Here is a 6,010-nt window from a genome sequence, read left to right as displayed (position 1 = left end):
TTTGCAAAACACAAGAAAACCAAGAAGGAATACCATGGTGTGGATACTTCATTCCTCCTTAGAATAAGGAAGAAAATACTTTGTTTTTCTGGCACATGAGTAAGTGAATTTTGTCTTCCCAGAGAAAAATCACTTACATATATTTTCAAATGAAATGCAGAAGAAATCCCATGTTCTGGGCAAATCTCTATGATTTTGTTTTCAGGATTTGCTTGCAATTAAGATTACAAAGTAGACATGGTTGCTTCCAAGTTCCTAAATGAAACAGAGAAGCAATCAATGTAGTAGTATCCATCAATACCATTGAATATTTGAATGAATAACAATATCAGATTGGAGTTTCTCTCATTCTTGTAGGAGATGTGAAAGAGTAGCAAGACACGTATTTGCAGCTCTCAAATAGCTTAGCTGCTCTACTAAATTTCATTCTGCCAGAAATGCTGCATATTAACACTTTTAACCTTTGAACTTTGATTTTGCTTTTTCTCTTACATCATGGTCCAAATGTCCCTGCCACTAAGACTATATCTTTATTGTCAATCTGTAAGTGAGTTAAGTAAATAGTTTTAATTTTTCCAAGTGGTATTTCATTTATTAGTTTGCATTGTTTTGTTTTGTATCTACATAGCTCTAATTTTCATATCTCTTCATTTTCTTTCTCGATTTATTTTGCATTCATTTGTGTCCCTTTGCACATTCATTTAATTGTATTGTATAATTTGTTCTGGTTCTTTTCTTCTTCTCTCATACATTACACAGCAAAGCAGTTTCTCCTCTCTTCATTCTTCCCATACCCCTTCACATTACCCCTCTCTCAGATCCTTCTTCCTCTGCTTACCTTCACAAAAAGACCAGGTGTCCCATGGATATCAACTGGACATCGCATAACAAGTAAAAGACTAGTCACAAACATTATAGGATGAAAGGTGCAACAAATTAGAAAGAAAAGCGTCCTAAAAGCAGGCAATTGTGTCAGAGAAATCTTTGTGCTCATATTGTTAGGAGGTCTATAAAAACACACAACAATATCTATAACTTATATGCAGAGGACCTGTCCATACAGGGTCCTTTATTGTCACTTCGGTATCTATGACTGTCACTAACCCCCACTATGTGCCCTAATTAGTTGATTCTGTAAGCCTTGTTTTCTTGGTATTCTTGATGCCCCTGGCTTCCACAATCTTTCCAACCACACTCTTTAGCAAGATTCTCTTGACTCTACCTAATACGTAGTTATAGGTTTCATGTATTTGCTCCCATTAGTTGTTTGATGACTTCATTCTGATGACAATGGACTCAGTGGAGTATTACTCCTGATTAAAACTTCAGTATCATGAAATTTGCAGATAAATAGATGGAACTAGAAAAAATTAGGCTGAGTGAGCTAACTCAGACCCAGAAAGACAAACATGCTGTGTTCTCACCTAAAGTGAATATTAGCCATTAAGTAAAGATACTTTTGCAATCCATAGATCCAAGGAGGCTAAGTAAGAAGGAGAGCTCAAGGTGCACACATGTATCAGCCTAAGAAGAAAAAACAGAATAAATTTATGGTTGAACTTGAAGCAGGTACTGATGGGTACAGCAGGGATCAGTAGGTGTCTAGAGTGGGAATGAAGACAGTACTGGGTGAGAAGCCTGGAAATGGGGTCACTTGTGGGCAATGTAGGAACAGTGCAATGGAAACTCCCAGAAATGTACAAGAATGACCATAAAAAGATTTCTGATAAAAGGGGATATGCAGTCTAGACTATCCATCTTCTATAATCAAGAACTCAGCCACCAAACCTTCTTTTGCAGTCTATACTGGTGGAAAGATATACTGGGATAATAGAGGTACAGGACTTGTGGAATTGGCCAATCAATAACTGGTCCAACTAAAGACCCAGGTCAGGAGCAGAATCTCATGCCTGACACTGCCTGGATGGCCATGGACCAGAGACTAGACAGCTAAGCAGCAGAGGATAAAAGCAAACACGGCTGGTAAAAAAGAAAGTAAATGAAATGATTTCTAGTGATTTCTTGTAAACTCAATTTTTTATTAATAGTGTATTTCATTTAAACTTCAAGAATGTCATATGATGAATCTGATGATATTCATCTCTCTCACTTACTTCCTCTCAGAATCATTCCTAGCTCCCTAGCTACTCATCCATATTGTCTGTCTATCTGTCTGTCTGCCTGTCTGTCTATCTGTCTGTTTGTCTGTCATCCTTTAGGCCACCAAGTCCAATTTATATTATTTGACTATTCCTAGGCATGGGGCCTGCCATAGAGTGAGGGTGATGAACTAACCAGCAAATCATCAAAAAAGATTTGAAACTTCTCTCCCAGAAGAGTACATGTTTTGTGGCCACCATCCTTCTACATGCTGGGATTTGTTTCCTAGTCTGAACTTTTGTTGTCTTATATATGCTGTCACAAATCTGTATGAGGTTATATGTACTTCTGCCTTACTGTGTCTGAAAGCAATTTCTTTGAAGTTGTTCAGTCCCTTGGCTTTTTCAATCTTTCTGCCAATTCTTCTCCTTGTATTCTTAATCCTTGAAAGATGAGTGTCTTTTAAGAAAGAGGAAATAAAATATAATCTTATGAAGATGTAAAGACAAGAAAAAACAGGAAAGAATAAATATGATGGGGGCGAGGACGAGGAATATCAGAAGGGATGACTAATACAAAAGGCCTTCTGTGAATCTAAATTCATAATTAACGTGTATAATTTTGTCCAGGTTACTTTCCACTGAGTCATCTCAGGGTTCCCCATATTACATTCTCCATAAACAACTAATGCCTACATTCAAGGTTATGGCTGGCAAGATGTCTCAGTCAGTTGTTTGCCATGTCTAATACTAAGAACCTAAATTTTATCTCAGCACTCACACATAAATCCTGTTATAGTCACACATGTGTAATGCCATTGTTGGAAAGGAAGACACAGAAATGGTGGGCTTCCTGGTCAACCATTCTATCCTAACTTGCAATCCAACAGTCTGATGAAAGAACTTATTTTAAAACCCAATGTGGATGGTTCTCAAAATAACAATCAAGTTTGACTTCTGAACTCTATAGATATAGAGTATACATGCACACAAATGAATCCATATATTACATCACACACACACACACACACACACACACACACACACACACACAAACACACACAAACACACACAAACACACATACAATCATTACCCAAGTTTCTGATAACCAATTATACCCCATGGATTTTAAGTCAGCCTTAGACTAAACAGCATATTTTCCAAGAATAGTTCAATGACATGCTGTTTGTCTAACAAAGTATGGTTTGGGGGTCAACCAAAATACTGATTAAAAATATATTCCCTCTAAATTAAGTTCACAAAGATAAACAGGCTACTTTCTTTTCTTTGGTTGTTATTGAAGTGGTGGGATCAAGGCAACACCCCATAAACCTTAAATGAGTGATATACTTATATTACCACATTCAGTTTTTTTTTATTTCATTACATAAATTGAAACATCTCTAAAGCCATTTATTATGTTTCTAATATTTTTGTTATGAGAATTTCAGATCTTTGCTTGGAGACTGATAGCTTTTAAAGCTTAATTATTTAAAAGTATAAATAAATAAAAATACCCAAATTAATTCTTAGTATCAATAAATATATATTCATAAATAAAGACAATGCATAGAAATAATGTCTAAAAGCACATGTGCTAGGTTTATTTTACTATTCTATTATGTGAATTATCTTGTCAAGTTAAGTTTGAAATACAATACTCCATTTTATAGGTGAGAATAACAGCTACAAATCACAGAAGTAATTTGAAAATTGTCACTGTGTCAAACATTCTTTTTTACCTATACTGTTATAATGATACTTTTTTAAAAATATCAGATTAATTTTATTCTTTAGCTGACCTAAAACAAAAATAAGTGAAATCTGTGCACTATCTGTGAATCATGAATGCCTCACATTGTAAGAAAAATAAGGTTCATACTTTGTTCACATAATATTGAAAGAAATATTGTCTTTAAAAATGGAATAAATGGTGTGATTATTTTAAAGGAAAGGCTGTCTATTGAAGTAATTTCCCATATGATTTATAAGTTTCATGAAATACTTTTTATATTTTCATTATGGTTCATACCAATAAAGATTCAGATTATTATCTATCATCAAGAACACTTGATTAAATATTATTTTTTCTAGAATTTGCTAGAATTACCTGTCAGTATCTGGATTTGTTAACTTTGAGGTCACATACATAAAATTGAAATATTATAAAATATCCCCAAGTAACTGAAGAGATTATATTTTAATATAACTTAGCAATAGTAATTTAATATTAGCTACCTACTTGTGTTAATAAAAATGTTATGATCTAAAAGACCAATGAACTTACAGATGAATATGAAGTTGCTAGAGTAGGGAGTTTGGATAAGAAATACAAAATGCAATTACTTACATATTCTTATAATTGTGAGTACCATAAAATACAGAGTTAATGCCATTTAACAAATATGAAGATATTAATTACTGAACAGGTAAAAATATTCAAAAATCATATTTTTTACTGAGATTAAAATTTCAATAGTTTAAATCACTGTGTTAAATAACTTCTAAATTGTTTGTCTTTAAATAATGTTTAGAAAAAGGCAACTGAGCTTCAAGAGATTCACATCATTAGAAAACCCCAAATAATCTCAATTCATACATTTTAAATTTGTGTATTCTTTTGGTACTTTAGTGTGATGAATAATTATTTTCAAAAGGAATTTGTCTGATCTCAATGGAGACATCTACAAAGTTTTCTGCATCTTTGAATCTTCATTTGAGGGTCAGTTCTTTGCCAATATATGATATCTCTCACAGCTCTTTTGTAAAATATTCATTTAGTTAATGATTTAAATCATGAACAATACATTTAAAACATTCGTATATATTCTCTAAAAGTGTTCTTAAATTAATTGGACTATTCCTACTAATATATGTTTTTTTCAACTAGAATATCACAGTACACATCTCACAATAGTTTCCCCCCCCCCTTTATATAATGTAATCTAGGGATAAGCATGGAAGAGTAGTTCTCATACCTTTCTCTTCAATAAAAGTCACTCTTTTTTTTTAAATAGATATATGCTTTATTTACATTTCAAATGTTATTCCCTTTCCTAGTTTCCCCTCGGAAAATACCCTTTATCCTATCCCTGCCCCCACTGTTCATCAACCCACCTACTCCCTCTTCCTGGCCCTGGCATTCCCTGGGGCATAGAACCTTCACAGGACCAAGTGCCTCTCCTCCCATTGATGGTCGCCTAGGCCATCCTCTGCTACATATGCAGCTAGAGCCATGAGTCCCACCATGTGTTTTCTTTGATTGGTGGTTTAGTCCCAGGGGAGCTCTGAGGTACAGGTTAGTTCATATTGTTGTTCCTCCTATGGATCTGCAAAGCCCTTCAACTCCTTGGGTTCTTTCTCTAGCTCCTCCATTAGGGACACTCTTAAAGGCAGAAAGTAAATGGTATAAACTTTAGTAGATCCAATAGTAGAAATCATAATGCAGTCAATATAAAAGCTGTGTATCAATTTTATCATTTGAAGGAAAACATGAAGAGCAATGGTTTGAAGAACAAACAATGACTCGTAAGTGAGGATATCCCTTTCCTTTATTCACTTTTGTTTGAGGGAAAACAAGTGAGACTTCTACTGCCACACTGATGCCCATGATGGCCATCTGTTTTTCTCTATTATCTGGGGATGTTTGTCCATTAACAAGTGTGTGCATCTCACTGATAAGTGGATATTAGTCCAGAAACTTAGAATACCAAAGATACATTTTGCAAAACACAAGAAAACCAAGAAGGAAGACCATTGCGTTGATACTTAATTCCTCCTCAGAATAGGGAACAAAATACCCATGAAAGGATATAAATACAGAAACAAAATTTAGAGCTAAGATGAAAGGATGGACTATCCAGAGCCTACCCCACCGGGGGATCCATCCCATCATCAGCCACCAAACCCA

The sequence above is a fragment of the Mus pahari genome, chromosome 4, assembly GCF_900095145.1.
Source record: "Mus pahari chromosome 4, PAHARI_EIJ_v1.1, whole genome shotgun sequence".
NCBI classification, from domain to species: domain Eukaryota; kingdom Metazoa; phylum Chordata; class Mammalia; order Rodentia; family Muridae; genus Mus; species Mus pahari.
Note: the sequence above shows the minus strand (reverse complement) of the source record.